Genomic DNA, 25,979 nt, shown 5'->3' on the forward strand with positions numbered 1-25,979 from the left:
CAGTGTTTTTCAGTATAAAGCTATTGCTCTGATCTACCGTCTGCTGCCCCCATAAAAATGCAGAATGCAAACAAGGCCAGACACTAAATTTTACTATTTCTCTGTTTCCCAGCAGTGCCCAATATAGCATGGGCCGCTCCTCCAGGATCTCCTCCATCCTAAAGGCCCAGGTGAGCACCCCACGGGGCCACCTTCCCGGCTGTGGTCATGGAGCATGCTCAGGGCCCCAGCAGCCCACACCCCGCCCACTGCAGCAGCCCGAACAGGTGCTGGAAACAGGTCATCCTTCCCGCTACCTGATGTAAAAATAAATAAATAACTGTGGAAAAAAAATCCAATCTCCGTTTGGAGGCACTAAATCCCCTCTCCTTTCCAGATGGCTGGGAGATTTCTCCCAGGTGGTAAATATATTATTAAGAACTCATTTCACCGTGAAATTGACTATTCAAAACACAGACAGAAGTTAATATATTAGGACAACCTGTCTGAAAACTCGCGTTAGAGAAAATTTATTTTTGTTTAATATAAAACCTGGTATTATACACGACCTCTTTCTGGCTCAGGCAGTTAAAGTCATCCCCAGTTAGAACATGTGTTCCAATGTCAGGGGTGTGACCACCCAGATTCACAGCCCCCCCCCCCCCCCCCCCCCCCCCCCCCCCCCCCCCCCGCCTAGAAGCAGCGATTACCCCTCCCGCTGTGGAGCCTTAGATCACAGCAGTTAATGATCATGGGTCTCATATCACATTCCACATACCCTTGGGTGCACAGTAACTTCTTCCATCAAGGAGCTGGGGCCAGTTAAAAATCCTCAGCTGGGCTTATTCGAGGTTGGCTTTCAAACCCCTTATTAAGCAACCAGAGCCAAGGCCACAAAAAAATCAGCATTACTAGGGGGGATCTGTTTCATCATTAGGAAAACCATACCAACGACAAAACAGAAAAAAAGACTTGCAGCAAGGCCCCAACTGGATGTGAACCTACCAAGTGCTAATTCATTCCCGTGTTGTTGATTCACTCTTTAATAGCTAGGCTGATTTCTTAGATTACGAAAACAATTACTGGAGCAGAATACAGTCTATCAGTGAATACCTACATTATAATAGGAACAGTGTTTCAGGAATTTGCACAGTCTGTTAAAAAAACCTAATTTACAGAGTTGCTAACTACTTAATTGAGGGGGTGAAGGGCAGAGGAGTAATAGAGGAAATACCTTTTCGAATGATCTTGAAAGGCTGAACTTCATAGAATCCTGTGTGGAAATGCTTATGCATGAAGGGACCCCCCACCTACCCTGGTCTTGACACCAACACGGCTCAAAAAATACCCATTCCCTCCTCACAAGAGCCTTCTCATGTAAACATATATGTACTTTCTTCTGTACTCTGACACTTTTGAGTTTTGTCAGTAAACTGAAGTTTAAAAATAAAATGCAAAATATTTCATAGCTTGTATGTAGGGAATACTTGGCTTATTATCCACAAGCCTCACAACTGACTTATTTTTTTTTAAAGGATTCCTTCAGGGGTGACAGATTTATTACTAATCATACAATGAATTTGTTACACATCACTAGTAGCAAAACTAAACTGACACCTAAATAATGTGTATTAAAGAATTTCTTAATTTAGTCAATTATTTTGATCCAACTAATTACTCACTTAAATAAGAATTTATTCAAACAACTGCCTAGACTTCTTAAAAAAAAAAAAAGTCCCAAAGTAATTAGTAAGCCAGTAATTAATAATCCCTTGAGTAATGGAACCATTTTTCACATATTTAAAGTAAACAAAACATCCTTTATTGGCTAACTGACTTCTTCAGTGACTCAATAAAAGTCCAGCCACTCACTAAATGGAAAGAACCATAAAGGAGAGATCATGCTCATTGGAAAGCCATTTTCAATAAGTTTGCATTTCCAGGCTTGGATAAATTGCTTACTAGCATAGATACTAAAAATAACTTATTTATGTAACTTAGAAAACATCAATTCATCCCTCCAGTAACACATCAAGCACTTACTGTCTACTTACTAAGTTCTAGATGCTGTGCTGCAAAATGCCATATAAAACTGAGAAAAAAAATTTCCTTGAAAATTCTTTTAATTCATTTACTATTTAGGCCCAAAATATTTAAGTGAGGTTTATAAAGATGAAAAAGCAAGAACTCTGCCCTGGAAAAGCTGTCAATCTAGTTGGCAGAATGAATAAGAATTCCATGTGAAATCTTGTAAATAGAGGAAGAACCAGCAGATAGAAAATGATAAATATCCTAAATACTTTCAGGAAAAGTTTTTGGATGCCTGGGTGGCTCAGTGGTTGAGCATCTGCCTTCAGCTCAAGGCATGATCCTGGGGTCCTGGGATCGAGTCCCCGCATCGGGCTCCCTGCAGGGAGCCTGCTTCTCCCTCTGCCTGTGTCTCTACCTCTCAGTGTGTCTCTCATGAATAAATAGATAAAAATCTTTAAAAAAAAGTGTTTAAGGAAAGTTGTTATTGAAATATGAGATACGTACAAAAAAAGAGGACATCGTAGGTGTGAAGCACAATAAATACACAGTAACACAACTGCATTACTATCACAAATTGAAGAACTCAAACATTAACCTATACCCAGAGTGCTTTCTCCCAATCGCTCCCCGTCTCTACTCTCTAAACACTATCCTGTCTTCTAACTGCAGGTTAGTTTTGCCTGTTTTTTCATTCTATATAAACAGAATCACTTGTTATGAATTCTTTGGTGTCTGGCTTCTTATGCTCAACATTCTATTTGCGAAATTCATCCATGTTGAGTACAGTTTGTCAGTTTCAGTATTTAATAATATTCCATTGGATAAGTATATCCCAATTCATATATCCAATGGACTGTTCACATTTGAGTTGCTCTAGTTTGAGGCTAAAACAAATATAGCAGCTAGAAAGAAACATTTTTGTAGAATGTCTTCTGGGGCGTGAATGCCCCATCTATGCTTGGGAATGTCTATGGGGAGGATCATGTCAGATTCCAGTAGTTAACAGGGCCAAGTAATCTTCCAATATGTTTGTACCAATTTAGACTCCTAGGAGCAATGTAGGAGAGCTCTAGGTGCTCTACACCCTCACCAGCACTTGGTATTGTCAGCCTTTTTAATGTTAGCTCTTCTGATAAATACATAATAATATACCATTGGGGTTTTAATTTACATTTTCCTAATGATTAATGGGGTCAGGCTCCTTTACAAAGTATTGGTCATTTTGTGAAGCACCTGTTTAAATCCTTTGGCTATTTCTACTGTATGCCTATCTTTTTACTTATTTATTTTTTAAATATTTAGGAGTTATCTAATACATTCTAGAGGTAACTCTTGTCAGTTACATCCACTGTGAATATCCTAACTGCTCAGACCAGGTTGCTTAAAATCAATTCCCGACAACATTCTAGATGGCATACATCATCACCACCAAAGCACACATGCATACATGTATTTGACGGTTTTATTCACCCTTCAGAATTGTTAATGTGGGACTTATACATTATACTTTGCACTAACACTTATACCTTAAAAATAGGAAATGGCTCCTGAGCCCAAAAGGGAAAGTCTAAGTAAAAAACAGTTGTCTACCATCCCCTAAAATCTCTTACTCTTCTTATAATACAATTAATCTCCAGATTAATAATCCCCTTGAGGGTGGGGGATTTTGCAGGTCTTATTTGCTGTAGTATTCCTCCGAGTTGAGAACAATACTGAGCAAATAGTAAAAGTATAAATATATATTCATTGAATGAAGTAATGACCAGAGTCACAATGGCAGTGACCTGTCTTAGGATTTTAGCTGCCTAATATGTACTAATAATGAACATCAACCCCACCTTCCTGGTTATATACTGAAGAAAAAAATATTTAGGTAATATATCAAATGGGAGACAGTATCACAAGAGGAGTGAAATCATGGGCTATAAAGCAAAAATGCCTAGCTTTGGATCCCGACCATAGCACTAAGTAGCTGTGTGACCTGGGTTAAGTTATACAATCTCCCTGTGCCTCTTGTGTAAAGTACACATAATAATAGTACTTACCCCACTAAGTTGCTGTGCAGATGAAACTAATGAATACATGTGAATTATTTCAAGGAAACTTGGTCTATACTAAGAGCTCACTAAGTAATGGTGATAATGATGATTATGACAACAACCAAAGTATGATGTTAATGATGAAGATCATAAAAGAAGCTCTGTGTGGTCAGACCACATCTGTGTTACTCAAAGCTACAACTCATGCACAGAATGAAAGATGAATGAGCAATTAGCTAGAGGCAAAACTATACATTTTCTCCATGCAGCTTATAGGTCATGATTAGGGACATGGGTGGGAAAGAAAGTAAGAATGAGAGAAGATAGAGCAGGAAGGGAGGAGACCTAAAGTGAGATGAAAGAGGCCAATAAACAAAGACAAGGCAGAGACAGGATTTTTCTCAGGATAAAATGAGAATTCCTATACCTAATATTCTCCTGACCTCACCCCACCCCCATGCCATGAGGCTACGTAAGGGTTCTGGAACTTAGATCGATCCCAAGAAGAAAGGGAGAAAACAATAGGGTGTGGAAGGGGACTGAGTGAGTTTATAAAACTGGTGAGAAAGACTTTGGAAATAATTAGATGATAATTGATCAAAATGGAGTCTTCTAACAAATTGAGCTATTATAGAGAGAAAAAGAAAGTTACCTTTTTTTTTTGTTGTATAACACACCTTTACCTGCTAGGCTACACAGTTGACCCTTGAACATGGTTTGAACTACACGGGTACTGTTCTGTGTGGATTTTTATAATAAATACAGTGCAATATTGTAAATGTATTTTCTTTATGATTTTTTAAAATATTTTATTTATTTATTCATAAGAGACACAGAAAGAGACAGAGAGAGAGAGAGAGGCAGAGACACAGGCAGAGGAGGAAGCAGGCTCCATGCAGGGAGCCCGATGTGGGACTTGATCCCAGGTCTCCAGGATCAGGCCCTGGACTGAAGGCGGTGCTAAACTGCTGAGCTACCCGGGCTGCCCACTCTTTATGACTTTTAATAGCATTTTCTTTTCTCTAGCTTACTTTATTGTAAGAATACAGTATATAACACATACAACATGCAGCATCTATGTTAATTGACTACGTTATTACTAAGGCTTATGGTCAACAGTAGGCCATTAGAATTAGGGGAAGTTTTGGGGAAGTCAAAAAGTTATACGTGGATTTTTTATTGTGTGAGAGGCAGTGCCCCTGCAACCCCCCCCCCACACACACACACAGTGTTCACAAGTACTTCCACTTCAGAGCCCCTTCCTTTAGGATACAAGCATAAGTAGAAAAGATGGTGTGTTGGGAGCGGGAACCAACTCAAAACTTACTGTGCGTTGATCCCACTGAATGTTTTTAAAAGATCTCAAGTCATAGCTAATGTCTCCTTTAGCCTTGATAGCCACCTTCTGGCTCACATGTAAAGCTATAGATACCCTTAGTCTCGTGAACCAGTTCTATTGATGCAGAGAAAAAAAAATCTGTTTTGTGGGTGTTAACTACAATTCCAATCCTACCATCTCATGGATGTTTTGGTCACCCTCTGAACAATAGCAAATTAGTCCATACTTAGTAAAGGGAAAATCTCATTACAACAAATACCTTTTAGCTTAAATTATATTTTAAAATTACTTTATCATTGGATAGCACTTAATGTTCAAGGCATATTCTCATAAGCATAGGCAAGCCTGAATACATATTTGTACACAATGTGTATGTGAATGTACATTTACGTATGAATGTGCATGTGTTTTGCACGTACACTCCCCTCCACTGATCCCTAAATCAACTCTGAGAAGGAGTTACTATTATTTTCCTTACTTTACAGCTAGGGAAGCCAGGGCTTGGAAAGTGTTAGGAACTCATCTGAGCCACAGAATTGGTTAAGTGTTGAGCAAGAACTAATACCAGATCCTGTTCCGGGTTTCCCTCTACTAGATTGCCTCATATCCAGGTGAGGGTAAAGTCAAGATTCATTTCTGTAGGCCATTAGGATTTATCACAACAAAATTTGTCCTATGTTGTGATTGAAAATAAACTCATAGTAAGTTCTTTACTTCCAGTGAGTCTATAGAATCATGCTTCTTTTTTTACCATCAAAGAACAAACATACAGGTCAAATCCTCCTCAGGGCATCCATGTTTCTTTCCTTAGAAGTGAGGTTTCTTTGTAATGATTGCTTTGCCAAACATCACATGCTTAGTCCCCTGGCAGTTTAGTCTGAATTTGGTCTCTCAGACTCTGACATTGAGTTAGCAGGTGAAAAAATTACTCTGAACTCATGAGTGAAAAGAAGCAGCATCATGCATACATATGACCTCTGCTTTTTTTTTCCTCCTCTAACGTCTAGAATTTGATATGTTTGTGCTTGTGTTTGAGTGTGTGTGGCTTGTTTGACGGGTAACTTGGGAGTTGGAGTAGGTTTTGAAACAAAGTGCTTTCCCTTTTGTCATCCATCTGGTATGCAGAAGAATCTTCATCTGGAGCAGAATTGACTAATATTGGCTTTTCACATATATATGTACCTGGAAATCAGACCTCTTTGCTCTCTACCTTCAGTATGTAGATTAATTTTGGGATCCTTTATGCTTTCATGAATATTTAAGGGACTTCTATGAACCCTGAGATAATCTGAACACGAAGCTGGTCTGAGAGTAGTCAAGTAAAATTCATTCTCCTTAATTCAGAGTGAGAGTGTCCGTGACCTAATTTTTACTGAAAAGCCATGGTATGAATACAATTCCAGAATGCTCTCCTCTGGAGTTCAAGGTGTGACTTCCCCAGGGAATATTGTTTGCTACAAAAGCTGTGAACACTCCTAAAAAGTTTACACATTTAGAGATTTGAGTGTGAGGAGTTTCAATAATGATCTGGATTCTGTAGAAACTGCTCAGACTCCAGAACTCTTGAAAATGGGTAAGTCACCAGAGTAGGGCAGGAACTCTTGTTAGAGTTCACACAATGTCCAGCCTGGGCTTGGTGTGCATGCATGGCATGTTCTTAGGTTCAGCGTTCTGCTTTGCAATTTTCCAACCATGTAGATTTGAACATATCCTCTAACCTCATGGTGCAGTCTTCTTATCAGGATTGGACTAGTGCTTCCTCATGGCTATCCTTGGCCTTCAACAGAGATTGGTTTAATAATATGTCTTCTAATCAATTGTAAACCATAATAGTTTTATTCATTTATTAATTATTCATACATATATGTATATATAAAAGAGCCCTTCAACATCATAGAAGCTTCTATTTTCAATTAAGGAAATGAGGAAAAAAGGGTTCCTTTGAGATAACAGAGAGGATCATACTCTGGGAGATCTCATCACTAGCATCTAGACCTAAGTAAAGGGATGATTAAGGAGATTGCATAACCTTGACCTTTGGACATAAACATGTTTACGTGTGTAGAAATAGACACAAGGACAGACAGGTGGTCATCGTGAGGCTAACATAAATGCTTTTGCCAACTTCAAGTTTTTATGGTTAATTGTGTTGGATAAATAGTTTCAAATATAAAAGTGAGCTTCAGATATTCTAATACCTTGAAAGGTTAATAGGAACTAGAGTAATCAGAGGAACAGAAGGAAAAAAAAACAGGAGTAATAAAAGCTGAATGGATTCATTTGGTATTGAGAGGTGGTTTTAAATATGTGAAAAGAAAAGACATCTGATGATCAGAATCAGATGGTAGTAACAGTGGTGGTGGTGATGCTGATGGTGATGGTAGTGGCAGTGGTGATGGTGGCAATGGCAGTGGTGGTAACAGTAGAGGTGATGATGGTGGTAGACGTGGTGCTGATTCTAATGGTGATGATAATAGTAATGACAGGGGTGGTGGTGGTGGTGATGATGGTGGTGGATATGGTGGTGGAGGCGATGGTGGTAGGTGGTGGTGCTAGCAGTGATGGTGGTGATTGGGGTGAATGTAGTGGTGGTGATAATAATGTAAGCAATAATAACAGCTGACATTTACATGGATGAGGCTGTGATAAAGGTTTTGCATGAATTCTTTCATTTAGATCTAAAAACAACCCTGTGAGATAAAGGCTTTCACTCCCTTCAGTTTACACATGAGGAGAATGAGGCATGGAGGATTTAAAAGCTTTCCAATGTTCCATAGCTATGCATTGAGCAAAAATTTGAACTCAGGCCATTTGACTCCAGAATGATAAACACAATCATTTTGCAATTCTTCCCAGAAAAGGCAGAAAAACGAGGGTCTAATACTAAGATAATTTTTTTCCAATGAGGAACTGGTTTATGGCTCAAAGCCTGAAATGGGACACCTACAGAGCATTATCATCTAAGGGTATTAGGAGATAGTTAATGTACAGATGAGAATAATCTTAAGATTAGAAAATGGTTGGACTTCAAAATCAGGGAGGTAACTATAACATTTGGTTATTTTGTTGGACTATGAGAAGCTGGGTTCAGTAGTGACGCCAGATATCCATAATTTACCCACCTGTATACAGCTTGAACTTCAAGGTAACCACTTAGTGTGAATATAGATTTTTGTTTTCACTCTTAGCTGACCTGATTTTGGGCTGTGCTGTGAAATCACTGTGGAGGAAAGTGGCAAAGGAGAAAATCCAAGGCTTCATATTTTGAAGGAAGCAATAGGCTATTGAAGATGGCTCCATAAGAGATAAAATGACAGGCAGGTTGTATCTAAGGGCAATAGGACAACCAGGAACTGATCAGCATAAATTCTGAACCCATCAGGCCCTCCACTATTTCTTGCCTTTCTAAATCCTTTCTCTACCAAACAGCCAGAGTGACTCTTCACCATCCCATTGTGCATCACCCACAGGAACGCCCTGCTGCTGTTTCGCACCCCTGCCAGGAATGGATGCTCCCCAACATTTTTCATGCCAAAGTCCATCTAATTTTCAAAAATCTCTGGTTGTATTGATCCAAAGTCTCCAAAGAAGCATTTTATTTCCCATCATGGCATTTTACCTTCTACCTTTTTGGCACTTTTCCAACATATAATTACATTTATGTGTGTCAATTTTGCTTGTCATTTATTTTCTATCTTTTCCCAGTAAACATTAAGAATAATGAAAGTAATTGTGTCTTTCATCCACTAATGTGTACCTGGAGCCTGGTACAAAGAGGGCATTCAAAAAAATGTTTGTTGAGTGAATGAAGGAAATAATAAATCATGCACGAGTGAAAGAACAACACACTCCTGGTGAATACTACCCTCTCCTGTCATGAACAGAGATTCTCAGACTTCACCTGCAATGGCCTAGTCAAAATGCAACTATTCCATGCTGTATAAGTGCAGAGACTGCATACCTGGGTTTGCTATCATACTACTCCTAGCAGGCAGAGACCACAAGTCTGGGGCTCACATTACAAAAACTCTAGAAAATCAGCTCTATTTGGGATTAACATACATTCTCTTACTCTTCCCTGAAGGGACTACTGGAATTGAAACCCTAACCACATTGTTGTGTTTTTTTCCCCCTTTTTACCTCTGTCATTACCAAAGTGAGGAGATCCACCCCACCCATCCCTTACACCACTGGTCTTTGCTCCTCTATCTCTTATTCTTCTCTTATCCATCAAGCTTTCCACTGTCCCATCTAGAATATTTCCACTATAAATTTTTCAAGACTTTGTGGCCAATTCCTTAATGACCTGACTGCCCAAACTGGCTAAACATGGATATCTCCTGAGGACACTGCCTTCTTTGCAAACTTAGTTTCATATTTTCTCAAGTTACCACTTGCTTCAGAGCCTACAGGTGTGGATGTGTCCTTCCTCATTATCATTGCCCCTTCCATACAACTACTACTTTCTTGTTAAAATAGCCTCTTTGAGGCTCATGCCATTTGACTTTAGAGGCTGCCTAATTTATTCAAAACTCTGGCTTCTCCATTCTTGACCTACTAAAAATCAATAACCCTTTTCCCTATGCCATCTCGAGGATCTGGTCCCATAGAGATCACAATCTTTGTCACAATCTGTAACTGACCTACTTTAAAAATTGACTTAAGCTTCTACTCTCTTGCCATAACATCCTACTATCCAAATTTTTTAAATGACTTCCACTGAAAAAAATTCTTAAAACCCACTGATATCTTGATACTACATTTGTTATATTATATATTATTTTTATATTGAGATTATTTTGAGATATTATGTTCATATCCCTCTATTTTTTCCCCTCAACCTCAACATTCCCTCTTTCTACATTTTCTCCTAAGTTGTTTGAATTTCCATGGCCTTCTTGTCAGTTATGATCTTGCCAAATATCTCAAACTGCCTCACCCCTCTGTTTCTTTTGCACCTCTCTTGTATTCTGAACAGGGTAGGAATCCAAACATATGTTTATCCACGCTTGCATCTGAGCAGCTAAGTATGGCTGGAGACTGTTACACAGTAGGGCAGATAGATGTCTGTTCAAATACTTCATCATTGACCTCTAGTGAATCTGTTGTTAATGCTTGGATGTCTTCCTCTGTTATTCTGTCGAATTTGCATTTCAACTAGCTTCCATTCTCAACTTCCTGCTATTTTACCTGTATAATCAAATGAGATAAAGTGCTAAGTAGATCTTTTCCAATTTTTTGGAATTTATCAACCACTGCCTACCTCACATTATCAGTTCAGATAAATGGCTGTTGTGATGTCAATCACCTCCTTAAGTGTGTGACTAGAAGGTTTCTGCTCTGAAATCCCTCTATCCTGATATAGAAGGCGAGAGAGAGGAGCTTTTTTTTTTTTTTTTTTTTTTGAGGAAAGTACTATTTGTGAGGAAAAGGGAAGGCAAGGAAAATGCCTCTTGACTCACTCTCTTTTCTTGAGTGGAAGAAGATTGCTGCAAAAGAATTCTTATGAAGTCAATGGCTATCCATAATAATGAAATAAGTCTGACAGTTGTCACCCAGTTAATAGTTTGCTGAGCTGTATTACTGAGATGGGGAGATGAGCACCAAGGAGAAATGGAATGGTGTATGGCCAAAGAAGATGACAGACTATACTTCAAGTTCCTAATAGTCCTGGAAACTTACACAGGATGTTCCCAAAGTGTCCATAGGCCATGAGGGAGTGGGATGGGATGGGATTGTGTGGTTGAAGTTCACTGGGGACTTGACTGATTTGGAGCAGAGTCTAGAGTGACTAAACAAAGCAATGGGTTGCCACCAGCTGAGGGTCAACTGGAAGAAACAATGGATTCCTGATCTTAAAGGACTAATGTCAACTAGGGAAGTTATTTGGGTTTGAAACTCCCCTGGCTGGACTATAGGGGTCTCCTTCTGCCCTTCCTGAGATAATATGTAGATGAGTAGTTAAGACTCACAACTTGGAGTGTAACCAACTCTCTTTCGGCAGAGATTGTCCTTTATTTTTTTTTTTCTAGCTTTCCTGAGCTATAAGCTATTGAGTCATATTGACATATAGCATTATGCAAGTTTATGGTGTACAAAGTGTTGATTTGAAACACTTATATATTCCAAAATGATTACCACCACTGCATCAGCTAACCCTAATCTTGTAGTTTTTCATGTACAGTATTTCACCTCCTCAGTTAAATTTATTCCTAAGTATTGTTATTGATGCTATTAACAATAGAATTATTTTCTTTCTTCAGATATTCTGCAGCTATTGTATAGAAATGCAACTGCTTCAAATTTGATAATTTTGTGTCCTGCAACTTGACTAAATGGTTTGCTAGTTCCAACAAGCTTTTGGTAAAATATTTATGGTTTTTAATATAAGATAATATCATCTGCAAACAAAGATAGCTTTACTTCTCTGTGATTTGGATGTCTTTTATTTCTCCTTTCTTGCCACAGCACAGTACCATGCTGTGAATAGGAGTGGAGAGAGAGAGCACCCTTTCCTTTTTCTTGATCTTAGGGGGATAGCTTTCAAATTTTAACCATTGAGTATGACATTAGTTGTGGGTTTGTCATACATAGATTTTATTATGTTGAGATATGTTCCTGTCATACCCAATTTGTTGAGGTTTTATTTTTTATCACAAAAGGATATTATAGTTTGCCAATGCTATCTTTTTGCATTTATTGAGATTATCCTATGATATTTATCTTTTATTCTCCTAATGTGGTATATCACATTTATTGATTTGCATATGTTGAACCACCTTTTCATCCTAGGGATAAATCCCACCTGAATGTGGTTTATTATTCTTTTAATGTCCTGTTGAACTTGGTTTGCTAGTATTCTGTTGAAATATTTTGAATTTGTATTCATTAGGGATATTGGTCTGTAGTTTTATTTTCTCATTGATCCTTATCTGGCATTAGTATCAGGGAAATGCTAGAGTTGTAAAATGAGTTTCTTCTCAAATTTTTGGAAGAGTTTGAGAAGAATTTGTATTATCTTTTAAATTTTGGTAAAATTCACCAGTGAAACCATGTGGTCTTGGGCTTTTCTTTGTTGGGAGATTTTTGCTTACTGATTCATTTTTTTTACTCATTATTGTTCCATTAAGATTTTCTATTTCTTCATGATTCAGTCTTGGTAGGTTGTGTGCTTTCAGGAGTTGATAGTTTCTTTTATGGTACTCAATTTGTTGGCATACAATTGTGGTGTCTTATGACTATTTATTTATTTGCTATCACATATAACGTCTCTTCTTTCTTTTTTTTTAAGATTTTATTTATTTATTCATGAGAGACACAGAGCGAGAAAGGCAGAGACACAGGCAGAGGGAGAAGCAGGCTCCATGCAGGGAGCCCGACATGGGATTCCAACCCCGGGTCTCCAGGACCCACCCTGGGCTGAAGGCGGTGCTAAACTGTTGAGCCACTGGGGCTGCCCAATGTCTCTTCTTTCATTTGTGATTTTCTTTATTTGCATCCTCTCTCTTTTCTACTTAGTACAGCTATTGGTTTGCCAATTTCATCTATATATTTAAAAAAAAAACAAGTTTTTACTTTTGTTGGTCTTTTCTATTTTTCTGGTCCCTATTTCATTTATTCTGTTCTACTCTTTGCCATTTCCTTCCTTCTGCAAACTTTGGGCTAAGCTTGTTCTTCTTTTTCTTGTTCTTGGACTTTAGGCTGTTTACTTGAGATCTTTCTTTTTTCCTGGGTGCAAATATTTATTGCTATAAAATTCTCTCTTAAAACTGCTTATGCAGACTAATTTGGGTTTGGGTAGGTTGTGTTACCATTTTTGTTTGTTTCAATATTTTTAAAACTAATTCTTTAACCCACTGGTTGATCAGGAGTGTGTCTCTAATTTCCACCTATGTGTGGATTTTCCAGCCTTTCTCCTGTTATTGATTTCTAGTTTCATGTCATTGTGGTTGGAATAGAAACTTGATATGATTTCAATTTTCTTAGGTTTCCTAAGACTTGTTTTATGACCTATTATGTGATCTATTTTGGAGAATGTTCCATGTGCATTTGAGAAGAATGTGTTTTCTGCTGCTGTTAGATAGAATGTTCTATACTTGCCTGTTAGGCCCATTTGATCTAAAGTTGGAATAAGATCCAACATTTCCTTATTGATTTTCTGTCTGGATGATCTATGCATTGTTGAAAGTGGGGTACTGAAGACCCCAACTATTACCGTATTATGGTCTATTTCTCCCTTTGGGTCTGATAATTGTTTAATATACTTAGATATTCAGATGTTGGGTGCATATATATTTATGATTGTTATATCTTCTTGGTGAACTGACCTTTTTATCATAATATAATGACCTTTGTCATTTGTTATGATTTTTTTGCTAAAAGTCCATACTGTCTTATATAAGTATAGCTACCCATGCTCCCTTTTGTTTCCCCTTTCAGGGAATATCTTTCTCCATCTCTTCACTTTGAGTCTATGTGTGTCCTTAAAGATGAAATGGGTCAGACATGGTCGTTTTCCATTTGTTTCCTTCCTTGCATGAACATCACCTACCCAAGGGAGACCAAAAGGTTTAAGGAGTGAGTGAGCAAACCATACCTAAAGGTCCATTACATTCAGAGCCATTAAAACCAAAATCTGAAATTCTTTTGGTGAAGCAGAATTGAATACAATATGAAATTACAACATTAACCAGACTGGTCAAGTTATAAAATTTTAATTCATTGAATTGTTATGGAATTAAACAGATATTATCAAGAATCCTTAATGGCCATATGAGAAAGGTGATTTTATTTTTCAGAAAAGTTGGCAGAAGCTACTAGAAAACCATTCTGTATTTATCCTCAAACAATATAGCCACAATCATATCTCTACTAAAACATTATCTTTTTCTTCCATACTGATACAATGGAGGAGTTATTACTCCTCTTAGCTAAACTCAGTCTCTCTCTCTCTCTCTCTCTCTCAATATTTCACTTAGTTCTTACCCCCTCTAGCTTTCTCCAGAACCTGGCAGTGTTTATTTTTCTTTAACTCTTTTGTGTAAGTAATTATTCTCTATATCAGGCTTTATCAATCTATCCTCAGAATCTTTCACTTGACTCTCTACATTTAAAATTTTTTTCTTTAAATTCAATTTGCCAACATAACCATTACATCCAGTGCTCATCTCATCAAGTGCCCTCCTTATATTTTTTTAAAGTTTTATTTATTTATTCATGAGAGATCCAGAGAAAAAGAGGCAGAGACACAGGCAGAGGGAGAAGCAGGTTCCATGCAGGGAGCCTGATGTGGGACTTGACCCTGGGTTTCTGGGATTATGCCCTGGGCTGAAGACAAGCGCTAAATGGCTGAGCCACCCAGGCTGCTCAAGTGCCCTCTTATTGCCCATCACCCAGTTGGGGTGCCTGGGTAATGGGTACATCCTACATTGATAGCCTGTTTTTCTTCTTGTTTCACAGTCAAGCAAATTTTCAAGAGAATTGCATATATTTCATCTATTGTCTCTCCTCCCATTTACTTCTCATCCCACTGTAGTAACTGTTATCTTAAAGTACCATGACTTCAATGAATTTTATGTTATGAACCCAATGGGCACCACTTCTACTCCTTTCCCATTCACCTCAATTAACATTTTATATTGTTAACCACTCTCCCTTTTTTAAAGTCTTTTTTTTTAATTTTTTTTTTCATTTATTTATGATAGTCACACAGAGAGAGAGAGAGAGAGGCAGAGACATAGGCAGAGGGAGAAGCAGGCTCCATGCACCGGGAGCCTGACGTGGGATTGGATCCCGGGTCTCCAGGATCGCGCCCTGGGCCAAAGGCAGGCGCTAAACCGCTGCGCCATCCAGGGATCCCCCACTCTCCCTTTTTTAAAAAATACTTTCCTCCTTTGACTTATGTGGCTGCTTTTCTCCTACTTCTCTGGCCACTCCTCTTCCTCAGGCTTATCACTCTCTTTTTGGCCTTTAGAATTGAAGTTCGACAAAGCATATCCCTAGACCTTCTCCATTTTATACTACCCTCTCCCTAAGATGCTTTTTTTCATATGCATGGCTTAATCTATGAGTGTAACATAGAAAATAATCATTCTCCAATTTATATTCTAGCCTAGATCTCTTTGCTGAGCTATAGGACACTCCAACAACATACTCAACATCTCCTCTAAGTTATTTCAAAAATTCTTTATATTTTACATAGCCAAGACTAAATTCAAGATTTTCCTTCCTGAATATGGTCCTGTGCCACTAAATGACACTGCCTTCCATCCACTTGTCATCCTTGACCCTGTCCTCCTCTACCATCCAAATCCCTCCTGTGGTCCCATTGATTTTACCTTTTAGAGCATCAGCCTAATCTATTCTTTTCATTCCATTTTCTCCTGCCTGCTACACCCTAGTCCATCATTTCTCATCCAGATGACTGCAATAGTTTCCAAAGGATCTGTCCATGCCCAAAATCTCTGTAATGAATCTTGTATGAAGAAGCAGGGAAACCTTTTTGAAATGCAGATTCAACCATCACACTTTGCTCAAAATCTTATGATAAAGAGCAAGTCCCTAACATGACCTATCAATTCTCCAATAAGTCAAAGGCAAAAAGTGTTAGCCTGACCTGCCTCCTCCTTTCCCACCACTTGAATGTTGAAGACTTAATCTCTAATACTTCAGAACATTATCTTATTTGGAAATAAGGGCTTTGTAGTCCTGATTAGTTAAATTAGGATGAGGTCATACTAAAAGGAGGGTAGGTCCCTAGTCTAATCTGATTGGTGGCTTTATAAAAAGGAAAGATTAAGACAGACACATCCAGAATGATTAGCTTCCACAACCGAGGAACACCAAAGATGTCCACCCAATCACCAGAAAGTATATGAGAAGACTGGAAGAGATTTTTGTTCACAGCCCTTAGAAGGAACCATCCCTACTGTCACTGTGATCTCAGACTTACAGCTTCCAGGATTGTGAAACAATACATTTCTGTTATTCTAAGCCACCCAGTGTGTGGTACTTTATCACAGCAGCCCTGTCAAACTAATACACACACCATGTTCCTCCTCACTCTTCCTTTTTCTGGGACTTGCATTTCTCCTCCTACAACAGAGCATTATCCTTCCTTCTGTCTGTAATGCTTTCCCTCTCTCTTTTACTTTGCTAACTCCTACTAATTCCCCTGTTCCCTTCCCAGTTAAGGAAAGGCATCCCTGAGGAAGACCACAGCCTAAAGAAGTTTTGTTTATCATTCAATTTGTTTCAGTGTATAATTGTGCTTCCTTCATGCCATTTCCTGACTCTGTTAAGATCTGTCACAGTGTAGGAAAACAAAAAATTATTTGCTATTTGAATGAATGAACGAATGCTTACATAATAAATATGTATTCTGGATTGATTTAAATGTAAGCCCAGGAAGAATTAATTGCTCACTCTTCTATATTCTCCTAGTGGTTTATGATTCCCACAATTATAGAATTGGCCACGTTACCTTCTATTTATTTATCTTAGGTGTCTATCTCATACTGTGTCACCCCCTTGAGACTATGACTTCTTTGAGCCTTATGTTCCCAAACCCAGTACTAATCTGAAACCTACTGAGCACTCACCAAATATTTGTCGAACTGAATTATGTAGAAATTATAGGGAACAATGAACTGCAAAATGCTTAACAAATGTAACAGATAATTATTACCAAATGACTTGAATTATTTTCCTCTACATGAAGAAGTTTTTAAATTTTGCTGCTCCTGGTAAGTAAAATTATGCCCGGTAAGTTCTTCTGTTCAGCCTCAAGCTTATGTGGAAGGAAATTAAATGTCTCTTCCTCAGATTCATTTATAACTCACTCCTCAGCTGATGTGCTCTACAATGCCTTTTGAGAATACTTTTCAATTCTCTTTATCCTCTTATCCTCCCTCCTCCCTTAGATGTTTGTAACCCAGGGGAAAACAAAGCACTTAAATGCAAGTAACACTGTAATCATACATAGCGTTGAATTGCACAAGGAACAAACAGAAACTAGAAAGTCTTCCACTTAATCTCACATCTTCCTGACTCACACTCTTGTACTTGGACATTGTGAATGTAAACAGAGGCCAAAGTAACACCCTTTTACACCTAAGTTAACTATTGAAATCCATTTCGTTTCATTTAATATAAGTACATCTCTAACTCAAAGTTGTTTTTTTTTTAATAAGAAAATGCTCTTTTCAATTAAGCAATGATAACATTAATAGTAATTTATATTTATACATTTCTTTTTATCCAGGTTTTCCCCAGGCACTTTAAAAGGCTGTATTCTGTTATACTAAGATTGAGCAAAAAGTATTATCACTAGTTAACAGAGGACAGAAACAAATTCTTGTTAATTAGAACTTGTCACAGGTCATACTGGTGGTTCATAACAAATGCCTTCCTTGAACCAAGATGTAACGTGCATCTCCTGTGGATCTGATGAGCTGAATCTGTTTATAATTTAGTTTCTCCCATTTCTTTTTTTAGACATTGAATTTATTTATTTATTTATTTATTTATTTATTTATTTATTTGAGAGAGACAGAGAGCATGAGAGAGAGCGTGTGCACGAGAGAGAGAGAGAGAGAGAGAGAGAGAGAGGGAAAGAGAGACAGAGAGTGAGTGAGAGAAGAGGGGATGGGCAAAGGGAGATGGAGAAGCAGACTCCCCACTGAGCAAGGAACCTCCCCCACCTCCCCCCATGACCCTGAGATCATGATCTGAGCTGAAGGCAGATGTTTAACTGACTGAGACATCCAAGCACCCCTTTTTTCTCTCATTTCTAGTTCCATACTCAACTAATACCTTGGCCATTTTAATCTTCCTCTGAAAAGCAAACCCAAGAGAGTTAGATCAATTCAAAGAAGTTGTGAGTGACTACAGGGTGAGAAACTGTTTGGATTCTGCTCTGTCTCCAATGGCCAAGTTTTCTTTTATCCAATGTTGGAAAGGAAATCACCCTCTAATCAAAGACGAATGTCCATGACTCAGGAAGTCCTGTGATTATCACCATCAGTGCAACTTACCTCCCAAGTAATATAATTTCTTCCTCATTCTTAACACGAACTTTGAGGTGCCTCTGTGAAACCCAGACTCCTATTGAATTAAAGACCTAGTTCACTTGTCTCCTTTCAGCATTAAAAAGAAAAAAGAAAAGAAAAGAGAAAGCTACTACTCTTGCTGAAATGGATATTGCTTATTAGTCTCTTCACAGAGATTTTCTTGTGTGTGTGTGGCTTTCCTTTTAAACATTTATATATTAGAGACAGAGCACGGAGGTGGGTGTAGAGGGAGAAGGAGAGAGAGAATCTCAAGCAGGCTCCATGCTCAGCATAGAGCCCAAGGTGGGGGCTCAATCTCAGGACTCTGAGATCATGACCTGAGCAAAAATCTAGTCCCTTGCTTAAACTGACTGAGCCACCCTGTGACTTTTCTTTTAAACCTTTCTTTTGGAAAGAAAATCAGCCCTTCAATTTAGCAATCTACCTTGGGGCACTTGGGTGGCTTACTTGGTTAAGTGTTCAATTCTTGGTCTCAGCTCAGGTCTTGATCTTCCGGTCATGAGTTTGAGCTCCACATGGGGCTCCATGCTGGATGTGGAGCTTACTTAAAAAAATAAATAAAAACCCATCTCTTTCTTAATTTATTTGTCTTGATTTCCCCTTTCCTATCTGCCCTGTCCTATGGAATAGGATATCATTAAGCCTGTGGAAGGCAGTGAGCCCTCACTCAAATATAAGCATGCATCTGAACTGCACACAGAAGGAACACGTGACATTGACACTATGAAAAACGATTCATCCGAGAGTCTTCTACTTCCCTTCCCCTTATCAGTTACTCATTCAAGACACTGAAACCAGCTGTTATGAGGGGCTGATATTTGCTTTTCAAAAGAAGAAAAGCTCCCTCTGTACACACATTCTTATTCTTCCTACTGATTCGAGTGTTAATAGTATTTGACAGGTTGGTAATTTGTTTTTTTTTTTAAACCATAATTCATTTAGTACTGTTCTGCTTGGTTATTGTACATTTTACACGTTGGTGCACAGAAAACATTGTTTTGTTTTGTTTTTTTTTAACAATTCTATCCCTTGCAGTTATCATTCATTCAAAAGGGTTGCATGAGAGTCTTTGGGGACAGGAGGTGCCAGGAGGCCCAGACAAGGAAGAAAATGAAGAGAGGGTGAGAAGAGCAGCAGGGGAAGGGGAGCTGGGGACAGAAACACAGACAGAAGGGATCTTTAAATGGGGTGACAGCTGCATGAGGAAAACAATACCTGTGAGGAAAGAAATGACAGAAAAGCACCAAAACTCAGTGCTCTGCAGGTACAATGGACTCTGGCCCACCCTCTGTCCCACCTGAAATGATCAGAGAGACGTCTCAACATCCCATGTTTTTGCTGAGAGAGGCAGGAAATCGCTCCTGCATCTCCCACAGCACAGTTACACAAAGGTGGGAAGAGAGAGGAGCCCCACAAGCACGTATCTGAGATTTCTGTCTCCACAGAAACTGGTTCTACTTGCCTTCTTGGGGTAAGAATGGAAGTGAGTCTGGAAAAGCTCTTTAAGCTTTACCTCCTCTCTAAACTGTCATGAACCAACCCATGACATCAGAACCCCCAGTGTGCTCAAACCCCAGGAAATGGAATCCAAAGAAAGGGAGGAAGAGGGCAAAGATCTCCCTCTGAGGAGCCTTTCTTCCAGGGGAGCATTCAGACCACCCTATGCCAGATATGCAGAGCACAACACACACTTAAAACCAAATATGCCACTGGGGTGCCTGGTGGTACAGTCGGTTGAGCTTCTGACTCTTGATTTTGGCTTAAGGCGTGATCTCAGGGTCCTGAGATGGAGCCCTGCAGTGGGCTCAGTGGGGCATCTGCTTGAAATTCTCTCTCTCCCTCTCCTTCGACCCCTCACCCCCAAATAAATAAAATCTTTTAAAAAATTGGCCATTTATTGGGCACTCACCAAGTTCCAAGCATTGTGCTTTTTACTTTGCTTCATTTTTCTTTTTTTTTTTTGCTTCATTTTTCTAAGCAAATATGATCATTCTCCTTTTGAAGAGATAAGGAAACAATGTTTGAGAAGTGAAGTATTTGTTTATGACCATAAAACTAGTGAGGGTGAGAATGTAAATTCAAGACAAATTCTTACTGCAAAATCTAAGTCTATGCCGGGGTGCCCACCTCACTCCCTGAAGCTTACATGGAAACAAGAAAGAGTGTCACTTGGCTTGGAGCTCTGGGTTAATAAATACAGCATCTTTTACAGAGCAGGGGACATCCTCCTGCCTGGCCACAGGAAAGAGTATGTCTGTGACTAAGGATCCTACCTATCAGTGGCTTTAGAATAGAAGCCAAAGTCACCAAAGGAAACAAGAGCAAGGGACGAGTTTCCAGTTCCATTAGGAAATGGATCTGCTGATGCTCCTGCTAAGCTAGGACACCCTGGATGGTGGGCAAGAACAGAAACCTGCAGAAAGTGGTTTTCTTGCCCCACTGTGATTGTCTTCCTGGCCAAACAAAGGGAGAAATCATGTTTCTCTGTGCTCACAGATGAAATGAGAACAATAATCTCTACTTCTCATTTCCTTACAATTTTAGGAGAAAATCCCTCACACACTAGAGTTGAAGATGCACAGCCTTATCTCCTGGCAATCCCACGTCTAGGGCTGTGCCTTTAGAAAGACTCAGGTGTGTGCATGGGGATCTGTGAACCCCAGATATGACGGGCAGCAACATTTATAACAGCAAAGTGTATGCCAGCAACTAAACATCCTCCAACAAACAGGGAGGCACCTTATTGTGACTTATAGACTTATCATAGGGCAAAATATGGTGCTCAAGATAAACATTGAGGATCTTTAGCTCATGTTTCAAATAGAAGAATGTTACATATAAAACTTGGATTAATAAGTACACATGGCATAACTTTGTGTAAGCTTAAAAGCATGCCAATAGTATTTTACATTGTTGAGTGACACACACATCTGTGGTAGAAATATAAATGAATGTCTGGGGATGATGATACCAAATTTGGAAGGGTTTTGAACTCTGTGGGGAAGGAGAGGGGCTGAATGGACCAGGGAAGGCCTCTCTGGGGAGCTTACCTGAATAAGTGCATATTTTTCTGTTAATCTGGATGGTAGATACACTGATGTTCATTTTCTGCCTTTCTCGCTCTTTTGTATGTTTGAAATCTTTCATAACTGATATTTTAATTGAAAAATATATAAAAGCAAGCACAGAAGCTCCTAACAACCAGCAAGCCGCAGTCACTGGGGTGAGTAACTCCAATCCCCAGAGAACTGGGGCACGGAGCAGGCATGAGGTCCATGTGGGGCAGGCTGCTGCCACTTGGAATCTCAGGTGGCTTTTCTTCTCGGTAGAACACTGTGCTGCTCCGGGTGGTGGAAAGGTGTCTGGAAACAGAGATGTAATGCAGGAAAAACAGAGGGAGCAGAGACTGAAGATGGAGAGCTCAGATCCAGCGGATAAATGAGAGGAGGGGCCCTGGTTAATCTCACCAGGCTGTTGTGGTTGAAAGGACCCACTTTGCTCCCAAGCAGCCGCTTATGTTATTATTTCTCTCAGCGGGTTTCAAGCTGCCTGCAATTCTCTGTTAGTTAATAAGAAAAGTGAGAGATGCAACAATTGCTTTTGCTTGGCTGGCTTGTAAAGGCTTTGTCACTCAAAAATGGAACAAAGGCCCTAATAACACCCTGTGCTGCAAAGGCAAGTGTCAGGGAACAGACCAAAATCAATTATCTGGGTGAAATTCAGAGACAGGAGGAGCGGCACACACGCGCACAGCAGCCTCCACGCCACATAATCCCATTAACAGGGTGCTGCTGCTCTCACGAGAGGGCAGAGCCACACAGGAAAATTATAATTAAAAGTAAATAAAGGGAAACGAGCCCCTGGTGCCGTCTGTCAGGGCCCTGAACGTAAACGCGGTCCCAACAGATAGTGGCGTGGCTCTGGAGTGGCTCCTGGGTGGGGTAAGCTTGGAAAACGGGCCCACCTCGGATTGTTGGCTAATTCTGCTTGTTAGTGATATTTAGTAACAGGGTAAGGGATTTGGCAGGTGCTCATGGTGTCCTGGGAGCCTAGCAAAATATTCTCGACACAGATATGGGCTGCTTCGGAGATTTTCTATGTGACTCTCTCTTGCTCAATAAATATTTAGGGAAATAGGTACCGTGAAAGGAATGAATGAATGAATGAATGAATGAACGAACATGACTGCAGAATGTGAAGGTGAATGTTCCACTGGAGTTTTCCCTTGAAGCAACACCTAAGAATCATCTAGGACATCGTCTATAAATTCCATAGTCCAGACTTGGCCTGAATCAAGTAAATCAAAATTTCTGGGGAGTGGAACCCTGTCTTTAGCAGGTTTACATGCTCTTCCAGGTGACTCTAAATGCACAGCCAGGGTTGCATACCTTCAATCTGTGTTGTCTCTCACCTCGGTTGTCTTCTTTGGTTGGATTTATAGGTTTTCGTCATGGAATTATATGGTACCAGAAGCAGCCAGAAGATAATTAGGACAAGTAGGGTCTGTTCTCACCTCTAATAAACAACTAGTTTGGTGACTTTTGGCAAATACATTAAACTTTTTGAATCTCAGTGTCTTGGCCTATTACAAGGGGTGGGGTGTGGGCTCTGTTGACCAGATACCTTCACAGTCCCTTTGGGTTCGACAGCTCTATGACCTTGAAACTCCATGACCTAGAATTCACATAGAACAATCAACACAAATGTTTACCAAGTGCCTTTTCTGTGTACTCTATCCCTGCGGGGAGATTAAAGATGTGTACCTAATAAGAGGCGGAGGTAAGGCCCCATAACTCCTGCTATCCTCTACATAAGGGCTACACAGACGATCCTTAAGTGTGGATGAGCAGTAGAGACAAGTGCTGTAGCAACACACTTTGACACTATTAGTATTTACCTCCAGCAGCCCCAGCTACTGACAATTCCTGACATAGGAGCGTTGGTTGAATGATTGAATGAATGAATGAATGAATGGCACCTCTAATGGGTAAATCAAAGTGCAGCTTGCCTTTGGAAATTGAGTATTTCTGCCTCACTAGGTGTTAAATAATCACTCTCCTCACACCTTCCCAAGAGGGAAACTGCTGCACTGAATTGTGCTCAATGGTTTCTAATATCCCAAACCAGCTATACAAGTCCATGGATTCTATCAATATGCAAATGTATGGCTTCATAGCCAAGACGGGTATGGCTTCTCTTCCAGGAAGGATATGTTTGCACCTAGTGAGATTTTAGCCTATGTCAGTAGGTAGAGATCCTTATAGCTCAAAAAAAAAAAAAATTCTCGTATTTCATTTACATGTGTTTCACCCATTTACTAAAGTTAGTAGGAGAGGGTCTGGGTTGAAATCAGGTAAGTCAGGGGTAGTGGGAGCCCCTCTGAAGACATCCGGACAAGATAGAAGAAAGCCATTTTAAATTAATTCCCTGAAAATCATGACAAGGATGCACTGCAGTGGGAAGATGGGTTCTGAAGCAGGGAGGGAGACTCCAGGTCACTGTGCCTCTCAGACTCCTTCAGCTGATGCCTGTTGGGTGCAAAAACCTGCTAATGTGTGAGAGTAAAGAAAGTGCAGAGTGTTCATTGTAAACACTGCAGCCTATCATTTTCAGTGTTGTTGGTGATGAAAAATCTCTTTGGAAGAAAACACAGTCAAGAGGATTCACCCTTATTTGCAAAGACAGTAAGTGGTACAACTCAAATCTGGCAACACTAACTGGCACCAGCCCCATCTACTGCTCAGTGCCTGTGAGGTTAGGAAAATATCCAGAAGTTACTCAGTATAGGGGCACGTGGGTGGCTCAGTCTGTTAAGCATCTGCCTTTGGCTCAGGTCACGATCCTGGGGTCCTGGGATGGAGCCCCTCCTTGGGATCCCTGTTCAGTGGGGAGTCTGCTTCTCCCTCTGCCCCTCTCCCCCTTATGCTATCTCTCTCTTTCAATTAAATAAAATATTTTTTAAAATGTAAAACAGAAGTTACTCAGTATAAACCCATGACAAAAGAGGCAGTGGTGGGTGTCAAGTCAGTGAATGCAAAGGCTGGTGGTTATTGTTAATTCAAATTGTGCGGCCGACACCTTGGTGCTAGACAGTGAGCTGATTCAGGAAAGTAGGACCAAGGGGGTGGAAGGGGGCATGCAGAGCAGATCACCAGTGCAGATGCTCAGCACCCACTTCCGGAACAACCTTTGAAAAGACCCAAGTACATGCTGCACATAAAATGCTAAATAGCACATAATCAACACTATCCAAGTCCTAGGATATTCAAATTGGCTCCCCTGCCTCTTTAGGTCATTGGCTAAGAGATGACGGAGCAGCAGCAAATCAGACCTGGCAATTCAGCTTAGAAGAGCTGCTCCTGCCATGCCCGGTAGGAGTCAAGGCTAGTTTGAGGTCAGGCTGAGGCCAGCTTCCCATTCCTAATAAAACAAAAGACTGAGAGAAGCAGTTTTAGGATCAAGTGTTTGTTTGTAAAAATCAGCTCCATCCATTAAATTCTCATTCTCCCTAAATCCCTAAAGATGATTTTATATTTTAAGCCGATCTGTTCTGTGTGAAATGATTCTTAGGTCTTAAATGTCATGTATATACCCTAAGGTCATATTGCTTGGGGTGCAGTAGTAATGAATCAGATACATTATTAATACACAAGTATAATGACACACTTGAGTCTTTCAGGGAAATTCGCACAGGTACACGGAGTACTCAGAACAGCCTGGATGTGAATGCAAAGGAGGTTCTGAGGAATTCAGGTGGAGACTCACCTCGACATACTGAAATTAAAACCTGAAACGATAGACCCAGCAAGACCAAAATTAGGTGATGTGTCCTCATGTGCTCCTGGGTTTCAAAATGCCTACACAAACTGTAGCCCAAATAACTATCTGGAAATAGATGTTATGCCATACGGGGAGGAAAAAAAAAAAAACCCAGTTAAAACTTTCAGGGAGGGTTAGGTAAAGTATGTGGAAGTTGCAGGTACAATCGGAAACCCACTGAGATTACAGAAAACTAGAGAGCACGAAATCAACACCATCCAATTAATGTACACCCAGTGCCTCCTAGGTTTTAGGCTATGCTAAGGATGGACCCTTGCCTAGAAACTCAACTCTAAGTATTTAAGCTGAAAGGAGCCTCAAATGGTGCATGGCCTTTTTTGTTCTGCACAGGTCTCCCTTCAAGACCACAGACCTCGGGATCCCTGGGTGGCGCAGCGGTTTGGCGCCTGCCTTTGGCCCAGGGCGCGATCCTGGAGACCCGGGATCGAATCCCACATCGGGCTCCCGGTGCATGGAGCCTGCTTCTCCCTCGGCCTGTGTCTCTGCCTCTCTCTCTCTCTCTCTCTGTGACTATCATAAATAAATAAAAATTGAAAAAAAATATTAAAAAAAAAAAGACCACAGACCTCTAAAACCCTTAACCTCTAAGCCCTCTAATGTGATATGGAAGAACGCCAACTCAGTCAATCTCGGGGGTAAGCCTCCATGACTCAGGTTCTTCACCTGTCAGTGATGTGTTGG

General features: G+C 39.9%; 1 protein-coding gene across 2 annotated transcripts in view; it reads right to left on the reverse strand.

Annotated features, from left to right (window-relative positions):
• The window catches only part of NTM (neurotrimin), a 934,064-nt gene that overhangs the window by 474,437 nt on the left and 433,648 nt on the right, over window positions 1-25,979 (reverse strand). The window contains exon 1 of one of the 2 annotated variants that reach the window (XM_038535616.1): window positions 4,056-4,089. The exons of the other annotated variant lie outside the window; for it this stretch is intronic. The gene's annotated coding sequence lies outside the window, so the exon portion shown is untranslated. Of the gene's footprint in view, window positions 1-4,055; window positions 4,090-25,979 lie in introns of those variants that run through there. 2 annotated transcript variants of the gene reach the window in all.

Source organism: Canis lupus, chromosome 5 (genome assembly GCF_011100685.1).
Source record: "Canis lupus familiaris isolate Mischka breed German Shepherd chromosome 5, alternate assembly UU_Cfam_GSD_1.0, whole genome shotgun sequence".
Classification (NCBI taxonomy): Eukaryota; Metazoa; Chordata; class Mammalia; order Carnivora; family Canidae; genus Canis; species Canis lupus.